This window comes from Lonchura striata, chromosome 9 (genome assembly GCF_050655825.1).
Source record: "Lonchura striata isolate lonStrDom1 chromosome 9, ASM5065582v1, whole genome shotgun sequence".
Lineage (NCBI taxonomy): Eukaryota > Metazoa > Chordata > Aves > Passeriformes > Estrildidae > Lonchura > Lonchura striata.
In genome coordinates, this window is record NC_140711.1 from 20457065 (window position 1) to 20478697 (window position 21633).

The following is a 21633-nucleotide window of genomic DNA, read 5'->3' on the forward strand; positions in this document are numbered from 1 at the left end:
GACCTTAGCATAAGAATTCTACCAGTACAAGTGGTTTTTTCTCTCTGGGGAAAAAGAAACCCCAACAAACAAACCAAACAAGTAAGGAAATAAACAAAATTAAAAAAGAAATACTACTAATAAAAATGAATCATGTGTTAGAGTGTTAACATTAATTTCCTGCTCTAAATTGACTGTGATTTATTAACACTTTTTTGACACCTTCTAGTGAAGACTGCCAAGGAAGCTTCCCAGACAATGAAAAAGATATATGGTGGTTACTCTGCTGGCAGAATACGTAAGGAACAGATATCCTCAGCAACACTGTGGTTTAATTATACTTACAATATAATTAAGTTAGGGCAACCAAGAGTTTGGAAGGACTCTTTATTGTCTTAACAAGGAATGAATAACAAATATAATGTGATTTTTCTCAACTATGAAGACAAAAAAAATAATGGAAAATTTGAGGAGGTAAGGACACAAGACATGAAGCTCTTTTTGTTACCAAAAGAAAGACAAACTTACCTCCCTAGTGCCCTCATGGTCCCACAAGAATTTCCGTAAATCTTTCAACACTGGTTTGCAAATCAGTTGAGCTGGCTGTTTTCCTTAAGTAGACAAGTTCTGATTCAGAGAGCAGGAGTTAGCAGGTGCTCACTTGTGTAAGTGTTGAGCAATCTTGCTCTTCAGCACCCTTGCCTGTAGAAACTATATTTGGGATTGTCAGCCCTTGTCTATAAAGGCTTGGGAATGGCACATGAATACAATGCTTGATATTTCTGCACTTTTAGTCCTTCCCTTCTCCCACTAAAACACGCAGCAGTGCTCTTACACCCCTGTGATCTAAGCCACAGGAGCCTCCTCGTTCTATCACTAAGTTGTCCCACGGGAACTTCATCTTCCAGTCTCTTCAAGGTGTGCAACCCTTTCCAGCAACCACTGGCTCCTCACACAACATCACTCCATAAACCAGTGTGAGCAGTGCAGGGCCCAGCAGGCATCGTGGCCAAAGCAAGACTCGTCCTCAGGAACTTCTGATTGATCTGGCATTGAGTAACAGCTTGTGACCTGAAGCATTCTGATTACTTATGATTATACATATTATACATATTTTCACTAAACACTGAGTGTGTCATCAGGAACACTGATTGTGTCATCAGTTCTGAGTTTAACATGGAAAAACAACACCAGACTGAAGTTAGTAAAAGTGGACATTTTTCCAGGTTTGCAAGGTTTGCCCCAAAATTCTAAGAAATAATCCAAATGCTTTTTTTTAATTTTCAAATTAAAAATGGTATTCTTTAAAATAAAGAACTGTTTTTCATGAGCTGGGTGCTCAGCTGATACTGATTCATATAGCTCTGAGATAAAAAAATGAGATAATCCAAATTACAGTGACTTCAATTTATTTTTACTTCTTGAGACAATAAACTCTTCAGATAAAATTGGCCCAATTCTGACACCAGTCTGAAAAAGGAATAGCATTCCATCAGATTAAGCAAAACACAGCATGTTACAGCTACATTATTGGTACAGGGAGAACATCCAACATTACTTTTGTTGCATTTACATTCATATCTTGTCTGGAGAATGGGAAACATTTAAAAATAGCCACCCCAGATTTTTAGTCAACACAAAAGAGAGAATTTCAGAAACCAAGCTAATTCCAACCTATTTGCATGTAGATACAGAGAGCCAGAGAGCAGATGACTCACTGTAAGACAGTCTATGGAAAAGAAACCCTGTATTAACAATATGCATGAATGTTCCAATAGAAGGTACATTCTACCTTGGAAGGAAAACCTATGTTAAGACAGCTATTTTTAAATCTGCAAACTATCAAAGTAGGCTTTGCTGTGTCACTTCCATTTAAGATGAATCCTTGCAGCTAGATAGAGTTGGAGAAACAAAAGCCACAAAGTGAAGGTAGAAAATAGCACCGAAGACAGTAACTTTAGGAATGTTTGGCTTCCTATGAGCAGTTTCTATATATGTACTTTTTAAAAGTCCTTTGCGCTGGAATTATGTGCTTGTGGTAGGTGCTGGGTCATGACATGTATGAATCCATGAAAAGGTCTCAAAAAAAAAACAAAAGTCCCAAAAAGGACAGCTTCTTGACAGGTCCAATAGGTAGAATAAGTCCCAAAAAGGACAGCTTGAAAGGCAAGGCACGCTCAGATACAGAAGTTTGTGTTTGGAAACAAAAGATCTCTGGTGCCCATGCCATTGGCTCCCAGCCCAAGATGGACGTGAGGAGTGAAGATGGCCAAGAAAAGCAACAGGACCTTTTGTGCTACAGACACAGTGGTCCATGAGCTGATGGACAAGGGGTAACTAACACATGTCTCAATGTGCCAACCAAACAGTAATAGTTCTGGGCCAGCATCAACCTGGTCCTGACTCAACTGGCAACACAGAAATGAAAATGAGTAGACTGTAACTGTGCTCCTTGGAGTCAATGCTAAATATAAAGATAACAAACTGGGAACCAGCCCCATCTTTCTGTGCTAGGACTGTTGATGTTTCCCCACTGCCTGCCTTGTCAAAGACACGTGTGCTGATGCCTCCTGCCACTGAAACAAACTCTTTGTGGCCCATGAACCCTGGTGCCACAGTACACAAAGCACAGACCAGCGAAGTGTGCACACACTTCAGCTCCAGAGCCAGCCACAAACGTGGCCATGCAGCCCAGCGCCAAATGTGCAGCAGCAGCTCAAGTTTAGATACGCTCAAAGAAGAAAAAATGTGTCTGCCCTAAAGCTGTCCTCATCTCAAATTTCATTTCTAACAACTTTTCATCATCTTCATGCAGAACTGAGAAGTACGGTGGAGTTTTGTTTATCAGCATCAGGATGAGAGGTGCAGAAGAAGTAAAGAAAGCAGCTAAGCAGCAAAATTATGACAACAGACTGGGGAAAAAGAAGAAGGATAGATATTCTTAAGTCAGATGCAGAGGTGTGGAAGCTGGACAGATGCTGGACCACTCACAGCATCACAGGATGCTGCAGGAAATCTCACCACCCATTTCCAACCTTTACCTGCAAGTAAAGGATGTCATGTGAAAGGTGAGGCTGGGAAGCTGTTTCTCCATGGAAATAGCTCCTGCACCAAATGGTATGAATAAGGAAGGTTCTGTCCCCTCATTCCTAGTAAGTCCACCCCTGAGATGGTGGCTTGCAGAGCAGGACTATGCTGTGTTGGAATCCAAACAGAGCATGCTGTTAGTGTAAACCCAGGAGTTCAGAGCAATTTGTGCTGGCTGATTTGATTTGTTTTCCCCTCTGCTTTGCTCTAGTCTAAATGTGCTTATAGATTGGTTCTTTCAAGGGAACTAGCAAACAAAAGAAATAGCAAACCTTCATTACAGAAATGAAGGTCTCTGGTATTTCTAAGAATTAACCATCTCACAAGTTTGTAAATTTGTCCTAACACTTGAGCCAAGTTCTGGTCCATTACTTGTCCACTTCAGCTCATCTATTACTTCAGCTGGACAGAGACCTGACTCTGCTAGACTGCACCTTTCTGCAGCTCCCAAACAGCTGCAGCTCCCGAACAGCTGCAGTTCCCGAACAGCTGCAGCTCCGGAACAGCTGCAGCTCCGGAACAGCTGCAGCTCCGGAACAGCTGCATCTCCAGAACAACTGCAGCTCCTGAACAGCTGCAGCTCCGGAACAGCTGCAGCTCCGGAACAGCTGCAGCTCCGGAACAGCTGCAGCTCCGGAACAGCCGGGTTATTCGGGGTGTCTCAGGACCGTCCGTTCCAGCAGACCGCTCGCAGTCTCTCGCCGCCCTCCGGAGGCGGCCGCACCGTGCGTGGGCCGAGCGGCTGCGGCCGCCGAGCCCTCCCGCAGCCCCTGCGATCCTGCCGGCAGCAGGAGGGAGGTGTTGGCTGGTTTGAATAGATCCAGGTAGGCTTACAAAGGACTGAGCACCGATTCCCGGCTCCTCCGTTGTTCCTTCCCTCTCCACCTCCGAGCTCACCCCACTGGCAGCGTTTTCCCTTCGTGCATTTTGCAGTTGTGCCATGCAGAGAGGAGTGAAACACTGAACCATAAGACACAGCTACAATAAAAGACAGTAAAAGTAACTGCCAAACTAAACTCTTGTTACAGCTTATTTTTTTTCACAAGCAATGTGCATTGACTGTGCCCACATGGTCAGGATGTGCTGGTATGAGAAAAGCAGCAAGCCCTTCTGTACAGCTACACACATTACTTTCCCTTGTCTGGAATAGCTTGGGAGCTTTAAAGAGAGGAATACAAAGAGTGATGAATAGTAAGTGATGAATAATAACCTGCCACATAATCAAGTGATGAATCTACTGGTGTGCAAAGGCCCTCTTTGATTAGGTGGGTATTTAAGGAGAAACTGCTCCGTACAGAGACTTAACATCAGATCCTGGAGGCAGGAATAGCAAATGGCCAGGTTTCTCCAGATACATCCTTCCTATTTTTTTCCAGCTGGAAATTTTGTCTAGTTGGAATTTAGCAATCCTTTACATTTTCTTCTGACAGGCTGGCTGGATGTGCTGTTTTGCCTGCATGTGGAGGGATTCTGCAGGTAACCATGCATATGCACAGACCAATATTACCCTGGGATTCAGGAGAGCTGTGTTCTGTTACAGAATCACAACATGGTGGAGCTTGGCAGGGACCTCTGGAGATTGATTAGTCCAACATCCCTCCTCAAAGAAGGGTCAACAAAAGCAACTTTTTGCCAGTGCTCTCCATGACCTCTCTGTCCCAGTCTCTAGACTTGCAGTGTAGTGTATATGTGTGCATAAGCACCTAAAGAAAACATAAACCAAATACAATCCAAGGCACCTGAGCAGCAGGACAGTGAACATTATCCAGTTCCTTCTGCATGGAACTCATGCTTGATTAAAACTGAGAGCCTGACAGTTTCAGAAAACTCAAGGTCCTGATACTGGCCTGCTTATTTTTGCTGTGTTTCCTTGTCCACCTGCACTGTGCCAGCCACACAGTCACACCTTTCCTCTTTGCAGGCCAAGGTTTGTCTTTCATGAAGATCTCTGGGTTCCTTCATGGGTTTCTCTATCTCATTCAAAGTTGTAGTGTCCAAGCCCTGTGAAAATAATCAATGATTCATATATTTTCACACCACCTTCAGGAGCAAAGAAGCGCAATGATCCCCTGCCAAATTTCAAAGCCCAGCTCTAGAAGTGTCCCAGCCCCTCAGCATAACTCTTCCTCTGGTCACACACAGAGGAAACAGGCTCGTGCCATGCAGCAGCAAGTCCCTGGAACTACAGGCACTGCTGCTGGCATCTTGACCAGCTGCATAAATCACCAGAGATTCATGTGAGCTGTGTAATCCTCTGGGCCTCAGTTACTCACACCAAGCTGGGCGATGTCCCAAAGCCACACACTGCCCTCCCTGCAACGTGGCTGCTCTCTGGAGCCTGCCTGGTGCCTCTCCCTACCTGTCCCTTGTCTTCTCCAGAGGAGGCCTCCACATCCTACACAAGGACCTTAGAAGAGGGGACAAACCCACCGCCCTTGCACTTACTTGCCTCATTGATCCCAGGTGTGAATTCCACATTGTGTGTGGAAAGTTTGTCCTCTACCTCCACAAAGGCAGACACACTGCATTTGTGCTTACTTTACAATTACACTTGGAACCACAGAGCAGGAATATAATATAGTTTCTTATGTAACCATATATTTATTTTGGTTACGTGTAGCTTCGGGACAAATCTGAAATGGTGCTGGACCGTGCTGCTGCCCTCAAAAGAAGTTTGTCAGCAGAGTAACAATAATGTTCTGCTCCTGAAAATGATGTGCTGGGCTTTATGGTCAGCTTTTAGGTTTGAATGCTTTTTTTCCACTTTGATATTTGAGCCCTCCCCACAAAGCAGTTCCTTTGAGTGTATACACAGCTCTCCAAGCAATGGTCATGAGAGGACAGAGACAAAGCACAAAAAAAAAGATGCTTACAGCATCTGAAAATGATTTGCAATCTCAGCCACAGGAGCTCAGTCTCATTAACACAGTCATTTATATACTGGGGATGGTTTTCCTGATGTTCTTCTAGAAATTTGTTTCGGAATTACTAGGTATCCAAAATGCATTCGGAACTAACCAGCCAGAGGAGTGAGATGGAGCAGATAATGCTGACTAAGCACCCCAATCCCTGTCTCACAGCCCCAAATCAAGCACGTTGCCACCAAGCACACAACTGCAGTGACCAGCCAGAGAGGATCTGGAGCTGGGTACTGAACTAAATCCTGTAACACAAGCTGGGATGTTGCATCATAAGAGGATCCTTCTGGGATCTGAAGCATCTACACTTGCCACAGCAAAGCCTCGTTGTCTTTGAGAAAAAAATGGCATTGGGAGAGCATTGAAGCTTTGAACATCAGATCTGCTCAAGGTAAACACAGAAGTAGCTGAACTTTTTTGCAAAATCTGCGATAAAATAACAGATAATAAAAGTACATGATAAATAACACAAGGAGCACATTAAACAAAACAAAAGAAAAAGTGAGGCAGGCTACTAAGCCTGCTGCTGAAAGAGTGAGAGACCTGGCACACTGCCACAGATAACTCACCTCTGCTCATCCTGTGGGGCACAAACCCTGCCCTGGGTGGTGCCATGTCTGCACACAGACATTCCTGGGCACACAGCAGTGCCACTGGTGTCAGTCCTGCTCATACAGAATGCTTGGAGAGCTCCAATGCTCTCAGGAGCAGGGAGTGCTCCTGATTTGCTCCTGATCAGCATCCTGATTTGTGGAGAGTTTAGTTTAGCCCTCAGTAGACCAAAACAACCAACAGGGAGAAAAAACAGCTATCCCTGGTTCTTCCCAGCCCGGACAAGGGACTGGCTTCTATTCAGGGTGTTAGAAGTGGAATAACTGCTCTCAAGTCAGTACCTTGGTAGCAGAGAATGCTGTCACTGCACTGAGGCCAGCAGTGGCACTGTGACTGGCACCAGTACAAACAAGACCAAAGCCTGGCTGCACAGGCTGAATGGAGACCAGTCAGACCCCTTTTCTTCAAGGCATTTATCACACACAGACACTGTCCAAAGCACCTCAATTCTGCCCTTCTTCCATCTCTTTTTTCCTGGAAGCTCCTTGGACCAAAGGGATTCCCCCCTCCCTCCATCTCCTGCCAAATAACTCGGTATGACCAGCAGCACCCTGAGAGCAGCCAGGGCTGATGAACTGAAGCCTCTCTCTGCCCCTGCTGCCTGCCCAGGCTCTGGAGCCTCTGGGCAGCCAGGCACATCACCCAGAGACTGCCAGGGGGTTTCCTGGGGCCATGGGAAGCACAGGGTCAGAAAGCTCTGAGCCATGCAGCCCCACGGTCAGGGAGGAGAAGCTCAGCCCAGGGCTGGCAGTGACTGATGACTGTGGGTGCTGTGAGAATTCACTGCTCCTCACCTTACCAAAATGTTAGAGAGTAACAGTGCTGTTCTTAAAGCACCACAGGAGTGCAAAGATCTGTGTGAATTGAGGGGATAATCACCATGCAGGCAGAGCAGAAGCTGTTTGACAGTGTTGAAATTATGTTCTTTGGTAGCCCTCGGATTTGTCACATGACTTGATGCACCAAAAACACCCATATTGTGTTTTTATGTCCATGACAATTGCTTTTCCTGCAGCGGACAATGATTTGTAAAATTACTTTTCTTATTCCCAAACCACTCAAAATTTTGGAAATTGTTTTCCACAAACTAAAACTGGTTTAGAAATAACCTTGGCTCAGAGAATGGCCCTGTTGTAGGGCTTTTGCTGCCACGATAGCCAGCTGGGAGAAGACAGTTATTTCTAAATCACTCTATTTTTTGCATTCATATCTCTTTTAGAGCAAAACAGCAGCAGAAGCAGTATTATTTCTGTTGTGTGTTCTGAAATAGGACTGGCTCCTATGAACCACAACTTATGATCATCCCATCATAGGCATCCCTGGCCATTTCATATGGCAGTATATCCACTGTCTGCCCAGTCCCGAGCCCTGAGATCACTCTGGGGCTACAGAGGCAGCTCCTTTTCTCCTCTGTACTGCCATCAGAAACACAGAGCCCACTTTACAACAGACAACCTTGTGTAGACAAAATCCTGCAGCCCAGGATGAGCTGGGCCTTAAAGGTGATCTAATTCCAACCTTCCTGACAAGGGCAGAGGAAAGGGAAACCCATCTATGCATGGGCTCAAACCTCAGCTTTTCAGTTATGAGCTGAACATGCTGATGGATTGCACCACAGAGACTCCCTAGTTACAACTATCTTCACCACAAGAAATAACTTTCCTACCTAGAATAAAACTACTTTCTGAAAAACATTGATTCCAAGTAGCAGAAATAGCACACAGACCAAGGTGGCCTTTATAACAACATTAACAGTGGTTCAAAACTGCAGGGCCAAGAGTTCTCTTTTCCCAGGGACCCATCAGCAGCTTCCCCATCTGCAGTGAACAGCTCAGGCTGACAGCTATGGCACCTTACAGGATTAGATCCCACATTTTGAAAGCTCGTTCCAGTAGCAAGGACACAAATTTGATGTCTTCTAAGCACACTGAGGACTGAAGCACTGAAGTCTCAATCATTTATCATTTCACTGGGCTCTTCACATTTGAAGAGATCAAATGTGCAAGCTTAAAGATTCCCAGAGAAATTAAAGAAATTATTTAATGGATCAGTTAGAATTTTTAAATATTTATCATTTAAAGAGGAATTCAACATCTTATTGAAGTGGGAGTAGAAAAGGGGGAAGAGAAAAAGGAAACAAATGAGGAGAGGCACCAAACTGTATTCCAAGTACACACAGTGGAAAATGCAGGTCAGTGCCAGCAGCCTAATAATCCAAATTCTCTTTCTATGCACTGACCTCTTCTGAGTAAAAGAGAGAATTTAAAAGCTCATAAATGATAACTGTACATATTCTGGAAGCAAACCTAAAAGTGCTGCCAGGAAAAATCATCCTTCTCCACACAGGGCCATTAACACATCCCCTTCCAGCAGGGCAGCAAAGGTCACACCTACTCTGGAGGCAGGGGAAAGAAGCAATGTTCCTTACCTGCCACACACAGTCCTCAGCACAGCAGAAGGGTGAGCATCAAATCTGAGTGGCAGAGATGGATTTCAGGGCTGGCAGGGCTGATGTACCACTGAGCACTGGCACCCAGGCAGGCACTGCAGCTTTCTGGAGAGCCCAGGAGTGGAAGCAGCACTGCACCTCCAGGAGTCCCCAGCAGACTCACTGCAGGTCACTTGCCCCTTCCCCTCCCACAGTGGAAGACAAGAACTGCTTTGGTTACTGCCCTCCAAAGAGCTGCCAAATAAGAAAATTGTCCTAAATGCTTTTTTTTTTTTTTAATGACAAGTTTCATCCCTTTTACATGCTCCAGATGGCTGTAATAGCAGCAATAATTCACCAAAATACCAGCAGATAGATCCACCAATAGCATAATTCTGTACAGGGCTTTATTTTCCCTTGTTCTTCATGCAGCTAAATGCCCACACACATCTCTGCATTATACTTCCCCTTGGCCCCAGTGAAATGGAAGTACCACTCATTTTGCACACCCACTTCAGACAAGCTTTGTTTAGAAACTTTTTCTGGCCATCTTACACACTGATTGGGTCAAATTTGCACAAAGAGGATTGCAAAATCTGCCCCCAGCATTTCCAGTGGAGGATATTCTTGCCTACCCCAGCTTTGCCTTTGGCCCACCTGCCACGGCTGTTGCAGGGTTGAGGCAGTGTCAGTGCTACAAGCAATGAACTAAATGTTCTTTAGAGGGGATAAAAATCCTGAGAAATTCACGAAAATCAATGGAGATATTCCAGATGAGGGAGGTATATGGCTCAACAAAAACAGTGAAGCTGAAAACACACAGGAGATGATGTCCAGACAGTTAAGCTACCCCAGCTCAGTCTGCCAGGAGCTCAGCCCTCAACACCCATGCAAACCTTCTGCACTGCAGCTTAACCCTGACACTTCTCTCCCTGCCACTGGCCCCAAGCTGCTCACTTCGCTGGCTCCTGCTGACTTGCACTGGGGGCAAGCTTAACCACTGAAATTACCTTAAAAACACATTTGGGGTGCTCAGGAGGGGTACCCCGAGTGCCTCTGTGGGTGACTGCAGAGCAGACCCTTGTCAGGCTCGGGGGATCACTGCCAGGGGAGGCTTGGGGCAGGAACACTGAGGAGATCCTGCTGGACACGGTGAGGGACACACAAGGACACAAGCACAGGATGAAGAATAAACTAGCAAAAGAAGTGTAAGGTTTCTTGTATGTCACAATATTATTTTGGTGTTACAGCTCCTCTGTCCTCAATAGCATTCTGGTGTAACTGAAAGGAAAATGTGGCTCAGGGGGACTGGAAGCCTCCGAGACCAGCTGAAAACAGAGAAAACACCACTCCACCAGCTGAAGCAGCTTTCCATGGGGCACATATCCTGAAAGGGGAAACAATTCACTGCACTGAGCTGCAGAGTTTTTCACAATGACTTTAAATCAACTAAACTTGCCAACAGCTGAGATTTTGGACAATAAACTTGGCTGGAGATGAGCCAGCCTCTGTTAGGCTGGGATCCTGCCCTGTAAGTGCCTGGACAGAGTGCTAGAGCCACGTGTGCTGAGGGTGACAGGGAAGATGCTCAGGGGACAGAGGCTGAAATCAAGGCAATAGCTCCAGATAGAAAACAGATTTGGCTGCAGCTGCAAAAGCAAGGATACACAAAGGAGGGCAAGACAGGGCTCTTGTCTTTGCACAGGAGCACCTGGACTGGAGGGGTGAGCTGGGTGCTCACATCTCCTCTGGGAACAAACATCTGAATTTAATGCACACACTTTGCTCACATTTGAGAACATTAATCCAGCACAAAGACAAGAGAAGTCACCAGCTGTGTGCTGATGAAACCAGAGCCTTGGGCTACTTCAGGGACTTTGCTAGGTGTGTATAAATAAACATGGAAGACTTCACTGCAGCAGTTTAACAAAGTGCCAGAATCCCTTCTGAAATCTTTATGAGGTGAAAATTAGTAAGCAACCTCTGCGAAACCAACTGACATTTTTCAATTTATGAGGCTTCCCATGTCACAATGTCTATTATTTTACACAAAGATTTTAGTTTAAAAACCGCCTCTCTGAGCTATGCTGAGATGAGAAGGCTGCTGAGATCCTGGGCTGACATCCCAGGAACCTCAGCAGAGTGCCTGGTATTATTCACAGTTGAATTTTCTAATCAGGTGATACACATTTCCAAAATATCACTGCATAAATGTCCATTGGTGGAGTTATTTTAAGGCAGTGGTTCAGGAAGGCACTTCTTGTGCCTGTTTCTGAATTGACAGAATGCCTGCCTGGAATTTGCTTAAGACCCTGCTGTGAAGAGAGACTTTAATGGCAAAGACAGCTCCAGGATCACTTACTGGAAGAGATTTTTATCAGTTGATTTTCTTCTCTTTGTACTGGTGTCAATTAGAAAAACAAAAATTTGTGAAATTCAAGGCGTTAGCCCTGGATAAAAGAAGACTGAAGCCTGAACTGAGCCATATAAAGCAGCTCCTGCCTTACAGCAGTGGTATTTTCCACAGATAATCTGCACTGGAATAGATGGAAACAACCATTTTCTGTTTCCCTTTCCAACATCCCCTGTCAGGGGCAGCTCTGAGGCAGTTCTGTTGAAAGTGCAGCCTGCAGGTTGTGGGGTGTCAGAGTCAGTGTTTGCAGTGCCAGGCAGTGATCTGAAAGGCAAGTCCAAAGAATCTCTTCTGGTCCTCACTTCAAGGCTCTGAAAGGCACATACCTTCATCCCACCATCCCTCACATCTTCTCTCTGGGAGTCTGACTAATTTCCTTGGTTTTGTCTTTATCTCTGCTCCCTGAACATTTTTCAAGTTAGGCTAAATGCTCATGAAGTTGCTGCTGTAGAGGATTGATTTCCTTTTCCCTTCTAGAACTGAAAAATCCTTCAACTGCTGCAGGTAAGTATTTCACAAAGATGCTCATGAAGATCAAAATATTTATGTTCCTTAAGTGAACATAATAGAAAATCCAGGGAGCCTTAAGGTATCTGCTGTTGTTCCTTAAGATAGACTGGAAATAATTTTATTTCTATTTTTCTTCATTAATCAGTATTTCATCATTCCTTCCTCACTGCTCAACTTCTGTAAGAACATTTTGTGAGGGACTTTGTCATAGACTAATGGTACTATGAACAAATCAGACCAGCTGAACCTCCTTTAATTATTATTTTCCAGCACAGAAAAGGCCAATAATTTTCACTTGAGAAAGAAAGTGCTTTAAAATTTGCTTTGGTGCCTTTGTCATCTATATAAGTGTGAATTTCAACTGCCCTCTTCTATGGAAAACAAACAAATCAGAAACAGTGAAATTGCAGCATTTTATATGTTCTCCTACTCGTGGAAATGAGTACAGGAGATGTACTTTGGAGAATGAGGAGCAGTGTCCCACCTACACTCAAATACTGCACATGCAGAGCCACAATTGGTGTGAAAAGGAGGTGGCAGCAGAGGAGCAGAACTCCTTCATGACCTCCCTCCTATGCCCTGCCCCTGCCTGGCCACCAGACATATTTCTTAGATTATTTAAATTCTACCTTTTTATACATAAAATGAGCTTCCTGTTTCCCCTTACCTCTGTTTCTACTGCATTTCAGTGAAATTTTACTTTGTTATATTCCCACAAGTAATTTAACAGAGGAGTCTGCAGAGTGGACAGCAGAAATAATACACTGGACAGCAACATATAAGCAGCAGGGACAATGTAAAGGGAGACATTAGAACTAGTTTAATTCCTTTTCTACTAAGTATTGAAATCTCCTGCTTCTGTTGTTATTTCTTTTCTGCTGGGGAAGGACTATCACGAGAAGAAGGAGGAATGTGTTATAGGACACGTGAAAGCACAACACGAGCTACTTGTCATTTGCAAGGTAAAAAAGAAGGCTTATTCTCTGACTGACTTTTATACTTTTTCAAAGGTGACATTGGATTGGAGAGTGAATGGGCTACCTCTCTAAAGACATTGGACAAACCACTAGTACATTAAGTTTTTCTACCCCCATAAAAGAATGTAAATAATATGTTGTTTATAGAAATTGTGTGGGAAAGTTCTTCAACAGAATATAAACTCAAAAGGCTTTAGAAAATCTTAAGAATCAAGGTAACAGGAATGCCTTCTGGGACACTTCAGAATTCCCTTATTGGCAGGCCAGGATTGAAAGGTCCCTGTGAAAGCTGCTAAGAGGTGCCAGCTGCCCTGCTCAGAACTTCTGAGCATCCCATCCAACAAAGACTTGGGCTTCCTTTGGAGCTGGGGAGGCTGAACTGAGCCAGCCACGGAGCTGCTCTGGACAGATTCCACAGAGCTGGGAGCCCCAGGCTCACTGCAAGGGCAGGGGGTGCTCCCCATGCAGGGGCTGGGTTTGTTTGCTCACAATTCCTTCTCCCCCTTCAGGCACTCCTGCATCTGCCTGACCATCCTGCACAGGGAAGCCGAGTGCCACAGAAGCCACCAGGACACTTTTGTGAAGAACTGTTTGGAAAAGGGAATTTCTGATCTGTGGGAAGTTCCAGCATTCTGAAATTTGCTTTTCTTCCACATGTAAATGAGAGGCCAAAATTCCATGGTCTGTGTGGAATGGATCTCCTGGAGAGGAAGAGGGGGAAGGAATGGAGAAAATTAAGAAACTTTGTTCTGAAGGAAAAAAAAAGTAAAATCCTGTTGATACTGTTTTGATGAACTTTTCCACTTTTTAACTTCTACTGGGACCAAACCAGGCCCCTGAGAAGACTCTCAAAGTTTGCAGCTCACAGGGAATCTGGGAGAGATACATGAAAAACAAACAAATAACTAATGATCAGTCAGAAGCCCCCTTATAAAGAAGTTATTTTCAATTGTTTTTACATTTCAAACAATTCACATAAATACAGTATTTTCAGACAGATATATAACTCCTCAAAGAGTCTAGCAAATGCTTTAGGTATGGTTTTCAATTTCAAAATATGTGTCCACACTGAAAATATTTACTCAAGCATGTACAGTTGAAGGTTCATTTAACTTTTTCCTGGACTAGTTCCTATTCATTCTTAACCCAGGAACATTATTTTTACATTTGATACAACATCCTGTTGATTTCTAAGCAAGTTTCACTCCCAGTTTCAGCTAGCTCTGGGTCTGCTATTTAATTTTTTAACCAAAATCTATTGGTCTTTGGTATGTCAAGTCAGCTCTTTAAAGTTACATAAATAAAAGGTACTTACCTTTCATTGAAACAGAAAATCCTTAATCATTGCGGTCAATAATCTGCAGCATTCCCCTGTGCATGACTCATGAAATTTTGGGATGCTCATGGGCATAGCAATATGCATATTCCTGACAGTCCTGACTCCCACCTTCCTCTTTTTTATCATATGAAGTGGCTAAATCTGCTCAAAAAAAACCCAAAAAAACCCCAAAAAAACCAAAAAAAAAAAAAAAAAAAAAACAAACCAACACTCTTAGTATTTTTATCTTGAGAAAAACAAACTTCTAGAAACGACAGAAAACAGAAGAGAGTTTACTACCAATAATTAGGTTTCCAAAGTATTAAGAAATGACTATGGAAAACTTTAAGTGAAGGTGTCAAGATTGTTTGTCTGCCCCAGAAAATGGACAGATGACATTGTCAACAAATGTGAAGTGATGCACACAGGAAGAAACAATCCTAAATACTTCTACTATGTCTGCATAGCAAAGGGCTTTGAGCTGACTGTTCCTGATGCAAAATGAGGACCAAGAGGGGGTTTGGCAGGGCTGCCTCTCAAAATGCTTGGTTCCAATGTAACAGTTTGGGATCTTGGATTGAAAATGACAGGAAATATGCTCAAAAACCAGAAAGGACCTCTTTTTAACCAGAGTGTATTTTAACAGTGGAGCTCCTCGTTCTAGATGCCAAAAGCTTGCACAGATTCAAAAATAAAGTCACCAAAGGAAAATCCCTCAAGGATTATTAAGCACAAAATATTGTGTCTGGTTCTAAAATCCCTCAGCCACAAATTGTTAGAGGCTAGGAGAATATTTGAAGGAAGTGACAAATATGCTTGCAGGATTGGCACTGTCAGAGTGAGTATCCTGAGAGACGCCTGGGCTGACCTGGTATGACTGTTCTTGCACTTTTATATCACATTTTCCTGTTGCCTTGTTATCAGAAAAACGTAAAAAATAAATCACTGAAATGATCAATTACATTCACACACGCCCCATATTTTGTTCAATAGACAGAGTTGGTACAGAAAATTTCAAACACAAAGACTAAAAGTTTACTAAATTCAAAAGGAAGGGAAATGCTAAATGTTTACAAGTTAAATAAGAGAGAGCTATCTGCCCTACTTGTAATTAAAAAAATACTTAGAGTTCAAGTAGATAGCAATATCAACAATTTAGGGAAATACAAAATACAGCAATTATATAACTGCTCATGAAGTGAGCTAAAGAAATTCAGAGAAAATCTTAAAATGTAAAGAAATTCAAATATACAGACACATATTATGCATCCAGACACAGTGTGGTGGCATTTGGCATGTTTCCCACAGACTAAAAGACTCTAGTGTTCTAGAGATATCCTCTGCAGTAAAAATTCAGAATCCTAGTAAACCTAATATTGTTCCTCCATTTGGTAGGAATTTCTTGGGTGCACATATACATGCAATGTCTTAGTTTGAGAGGCCAATGCCAATTAAATGTAACTGCTTCCCCTGTGGACTTAAATCATGGCTGGATGGTAAATTAATATACTTTTATATATAGCTTGTTTCTAAGTAATTCTTCTTCAGCAGAATTCTTCTTTTCCACGTAGTTTAGAACAGAAGCTGCCCTTGTTCTCTAGCACAACCTCTACTATGAAAGCACCAGAAGAAAGTCATAATATTGAGCAGGCACCTCCCCTGTTTAACGGTGTAGAAATGTCCTGGTGCCAGTCCTGTGCTTGGCATACAGGGAAAGGTTAAATAAATTAAACTTCTGCAGCCCAACTAGTGAAACAAACACCAAACACCACTGAAATGCTACAGGACATGTGATAACCACAGAGAAGCACAGGAGAAATGGAAACACTAATGATGGAAGGGCACTGTTTAGGATAATTTGTAGTCATAGGAGGATGCTTTAAAAGTAAGTGCAGGGAAAACGATGCTGGAAATATTTCCTAATGGGGAAACCTAATAGGCTGTGGAATAATCACCCAGGGGAGAGGAAGGAAGTCCTTTTGACTGAGTCATTTCTTTCTGGACCGGGCAAAGCAGGGAAAAAATGTGCTGGCAGACAGAAAGACTACCAGCTCTGCTGTTCAGAAGCCTAAGACATTTCTGTTCTCAACAGTAGCAGTTTTAGTCAGAGCAAAACCAAGCTCATGAAAACATTTTTAATTGTGCATGAAGAGATGAGTGACTTCTGCAATCTCTCCCTTCTCTTCCTCAGATTTAATTTATTTACATACATTTATGACTCCTTCTTAAGCTGCATTTCTAGAAGAGAGGTTTCCAGGGCTGCAGTCATGTATTGCCTTTGTCCATCTAGATGATGGTGTGTGGCAAGAACAAATGCAGCTTTATCAGGAACTTGTCCTGATCAGGCTCCAGCCAAGCATGACTAGTTTAATGTGACAGATAATAGAATGAACGGAGAGTGAGAAGGGAGGAATAACAAGTGCCAGGGAAAGATTAGATTCTCCACATTTCTGCATTTATTGACCTTTTCTTCTTCGATATACCATTAGTCACCCAGATTTACAGCTTGAGATGGCAGGCAAGCTGTCAGGTGCACTGCTGAGGTCATTGGTGATGTTATGAACTCTACTGGAAACTGATTTCATTAAACAAAACGATGTGGCTTGGCATTTGATGTAGCAAATATCTAACTGACATTTTTAATTGCTCTTTGTACAATTCCTTTGTAATTAGTGAGGTTATTTTAACAACTTTTTAGGGACTTAAAAATTTTTAAAATTGCATGTTGGGTACCAAAAGCATCCATCCCTGATGAGCAGCCAGTGTATGTGAGTGCAGTCTGGCATCACTGTACATAAATCTGCAGACCAATCTGCAGAGATGCAATATTTTATACTGAAGTTTCTTGAAGGCTCACTTCTTTGGTTTTCTTTCAGCACCCTCTACATCAGGTATTCTGTCATAAATTGGACTTGAGTTGCAGTTTACTCATTAATAAAATACCACCTCTGGGACTTAATGCAGAGAGAAAGTAAAGAACCTAACTGCTTCTGGCCAGCAGAAAGAGTTCAACATACAGGACACCAGTCTGAAATTATGCAATAGTCCACAACAGTGCAAACAGGATTTTCTAACCTTTAGACCCACAATCCTGAAGGAAAATCCTTTACACTGTTTAAAGCACATGCAGGTTTTTTAATTTTTATTTAATCTTCATTCTGAGCCCAGCTGTTACTGTGTGTTCACTTTACTCATTACTGTCATGGTTTAACCCAGCCAGGAACAAAGCACAAAAGTCACTCACTCCCTGACCCCAGTGCGGGGAAAAGAAATTTTCAATGTTATAAGTAAAAAAAATCAGTGAGCTAAGATCAATTTTATAATTGAAGTAGGATAACAATAATAAATTTTAATGAAAAGGAAATTAAAAAAATGAGAGAAATAATCCTCAGAAAGGACAAGTGATGCAAGTGAAAACAATTGCTTACCATCAATTGACAGATGCCCAGCCAGCTCCTGAGCAGCCTGACCTTCTCTCTAGCTTCTGGCTGAGCATATCAGATGGTCTGGAATATCCTTTGGGCCAGCTGGGGTCACCTGTCCCAGCTGTGTCCCCTTCCAGCTTTCCATGCTCCCCAGTCCCATCACTGCTGGGATAAGGTGAGACAGAAAAAGCCTTGGCTATGTGTAAGTGCTGCTCAGCACCAGGTTCTAAAACATCCTGGGAATTCTCAAAACTTCCCAGCACAGATCCAAAACACAGCCCCACATCAGCTACAGGAAGAAAATTAAAAATATTTTAGCCAAAACCAGCTCAGTTACATCAGTTGAAACAGTGTAGTTATACTGAAAAACAAAATCCCCACCACTGGATATGGGTAAGAGTTTGATCACAGTTCAACTGCAGCCTGCAGGAGCCATCCACACATTCATCTTCTTAGAACACTCCCAGGTTACACAGCTCACCTCTTCTCCAGGGACTCTGGAGTGTCAGTGCAGGAACACTGATGGGTCAGTCAGGGATTAGCTGCAAAAGGCTCTACACCTTCCCAATGAAAACTCTGGTGAACACATCCATCACTTTGGAACCCCAAAGTGAGGACAATTCCAGGGTAACTGCTTGCCCCAGCCATTCTGCAGTAAAATAAAAAAAAAAAAAGAAAAAAATGTCTGGGGTAAAACTGCTCTGTAAGGAGTGCCAGCAGGACAGGAAGGGGAATGGATCCCTACTGCAGCTGAGACTGTCTTGGGTAGAGCAGATGAATGATCCTCTTGAACAGTTCCTTCTGTCTTCTGCTTCCACAGGTGAGGCTCCAGGTCAGCACATTGCCTGGGGCTGCTCCACAAGTTATGTACAAACAGAACTCTCCCCATCACCTTTCTGCTCCTGTACACATTTGAAGGAACCAGGAGCAACTTCACCTGGATGAAGCTGATTGTGTCACCATGTCATGAGCACAGTTCACATTTTATTCACCCCTGCAAAGGAACCAGGGCACTGTAGGTCACCAGGGTGGGCCTGGCACAAAGCAAAGGGGGGGACATGTCACCTTAAAAGTTCTTCCACAAAAAGTGCCATATCATCCTCACAGTTCCTGGACCCTCAGAGTGAGAACAAGTAGGAACATCCTCTCTCTTCCCCCAGGGCAGAAGCTTTCAGTCATTGCACAGCCCAGGCTTCAGCAAAGCAGGGTGTACATCTGCAAACAAGCTCACAGAACAGTAAGGTCCAAATACTCCCAAACTCCCAAATGACATCAGATTTTCTTTAATTATTGGATTTTTAAACCATTGATTTTTTCGTGGTGGAGGCTCGAGAACTATTGGAAACCTTGGGGGGTGGAGGGGTGCCAAAGGCAATTGTGGCCTGGGAATATTTGCCAGTTGGACTATGTGATTTATTTTTCATTCTCAATTTTCCCTGTTCTCCTTTCATATCCTCCATTCTGGCTTGCTGGGGTCTGCAAATGCCTTGATCTAGAAACTGCAAACCCAGGCTGCATTGCTGCATCAGTCCCTGAAACTGAGAACAAATGCAACAGTGAGCAGCAATTTGAGATACCAGGAATCCTGCCTTTAACAGCCTGCACTCACTAGCCCAAATTCCCATTGAACTTTGAAGGCCAGGTCTGCTTCTGTTTGCAGTCTTTCAGCTTTAACTGCTATTCCTGGTTTATATGAGGAATACAGTTTGGAATATGGGATTCATTTCCTATTCTAAAGAAAGAAAAGGGAAAGAAAAAGCACAGTTTGGATCCAGCTATCTTGCAGCCTGAAATTCTGTTCTGTATCTTTTCCTTCCTATGCTGCAGCCTCCTCTGCTCCTTCTGCCTATTTTCAGACAAACTGCTGAGATGCTGAAATTCAAGCTACACAAATGTGCATCATATCTATCACTCACAAAGACTGTGTTATCTTCCTACCCACCCTGCCTACATCAAAGTAAATCCTCTGGGTGCCTGACACAGAGAAGATTATCATGCAAGTATATCTGGAGTTCTGCACAGAAGTGCTGCAGCTGCTGGTTCTTGAGGCTGCTGCCCACCACGCAGATGTGCAATACTCCCTTGAACTCAATCCCCAGCTGATGTGCCAGCACAAAGCACCAAGACCCCTCCTTTGGAAAAGATATAAGGTGTGGGGCAAAAGATGTTGATCTGCTCCAGCTGGCAGAGAGGCAGCACTCCATACCAGCTGCACACAGAAGGGAGAGCTGCAAGAGTATTTTGGATCTCACAGGCCCTCACCATGGAGAAGAGCTGAGAGCAAAGCCTTTTATGTAATAATCTTGAGGCATTGTCAGCAGCAGAGGTCTGAGGGGAATGCCTAAAGCAGGAAAAGGACTTTATAGATCCTAATAAGGAACAATCACATAATTGTTTGGGACAAACTGGGGCTGAAGATGAGCTCCTCCATAGAATCTCATCAACATGAGCTACCTTGCCAGGGACTGAAGGGAAACATACAGCCTTCATGCTCTCAGAACAAGACACAAAATAGCATAGATGGATAGCCTGAAGATTCCCATTTCCTGCAATTCTTGCAAAAGACTCTCAGTGGCCACTTTGTAATCAGTTTGGTGCCATCTCCTTTCTGAACTCTTTCATCTTTTCCTCATGAGTCATCTCCTGCAGTCCCTGAAGCAAAATAGATCCACATTTTGGATAACAGAAACCTTGTCCTACACACTGGTTTTATCTTTAGTAACCTGAGCCAGCAAGATACCTAAACACCAGGTGGGTTTTCACAATTTTGCTAAGAGAGCAGGAAGGGGAAGCCTAACTGGAAGGCAAAGCTCAGATACACATGGCATGACATACACAGACTGCATGGCACAGCATGAACATCCTTCCTCCACCCCCAGCAACTTTTCAGGACTTGATCCACTAGCAGCACACAGTATGCAAAACACTTGGAACCCATGGTCTTGTCTGGAGACTTTGTCGTATTCCTCACCCAAATTAAACTTCTCTTTTGAGAGACTTACCAGCAGTTTCACAGCACTTCAGCCACTCCTTTGAGAAAGGAGGAAAATACTCCATCATCTGGATATGCCACAAACATCAAATGAGGATCACCTTACATTAACAAAGTAGAAGCACACTACATCTGTGCTTGTCCAAATTATCTGGCAAAAGCCAAGTATGCTGGGAAAGAACAGATAGACCAGGACAAAACAGAGGAGTTATTTCCTCACAAAACACATTCTTAATAAATAACTTGAACACTTTGCTAAGAATAATTTGACTGGAACATTGGACTTAAACTGTTTAAAACTTTTATTTTCCACTTGCTCTTCATGCACAGATTCTGGGACAATTTAATTTGTTTTTACTGGATTGGCTGTCCAGAATTATATCCCAGCATTGCAACAAAATTACCACTGTTCCTCTTTGTGTGCCTTCTCTCTGTTTTAGCCTTCTTCACTGGTATGCAAACCAGAAGTATTTCTATCCAAAGCAGAAATCCTAAAATGCAACTGCGGGGTAAGATATAAAGTGCCCTACATAGCTGATCAGGACATAAACAACCACAGCAAAAGTTGCTTGCTAACCTCCTACCATTCAGCAAAAGAAGGAAAGTCAAGAAAGCACTTCCTTCCCCTCACCCCATCCCCTCAGTTTTCCTTTTCCTACAACCTATACAGCTCCCACGTACATGGTTTCATTTGCAGAATTTTAGCTCATCCATCTGGGTCACACATCTGGTGATCTTCATTCAGCATGTGCCTTCCCCAGACATGATCTCAGCTAACTTGTGTATCACTTACCCCAGCCCTTTCCTTCCCATACAAATACCAGGAAATCAGGTTGAACTGGAAGGCAGGTGATGAAGGTGATGACAGCCTGAGGACAATTTTTGTGTCCTGTCCATGAAGGGCTCCAGGCCTTTGGAGCAGCAGCACCTGTGATGCCAACACAGTACCTGGTATGTTTGTGATAAAGATAATA

General features: G+C 43.4%; 1 protein-coding gene and 1 long non-coding RNA gene across 10 annotated transcripts in view; both read right to left on the bottom strand.

The window, feature by feature from the left end:
- Positions 1-21633, bottom strand: part of OSTN (osteocrin) — an 81566-nt gene that overhangs the window by 39181 nt on the left and 20752 nt on the right. The gene's annotated exons all lie outside the window — the stretch shown is intronic.
- The window catches only part of LOC146766652 (uncharacterized), a 30584-nt gene continuing 10322 nt past the window's right edge, over positions 1372-21633 (bottom strand). The window contains exons 3-5 of one of the 9 annotated variants that reach the window (XR_014957397.1): positions 21453-21587; positions 17671-20829; positions 1372-14404 (exon numbers count right to left, since the gene is read on the bottom strand). This is a non-coding gene — a long non-coding RNA (uncharacterized LOC146766652). Of the gene's footprint in view, positions 21588-21633 lie in introns of all 9 variants that reach the window. The other 8 variants (XR_014957400.1, XR_014957399.1, XR_014957394.1 and 5 more) reach the window with 8 other exon arrangements.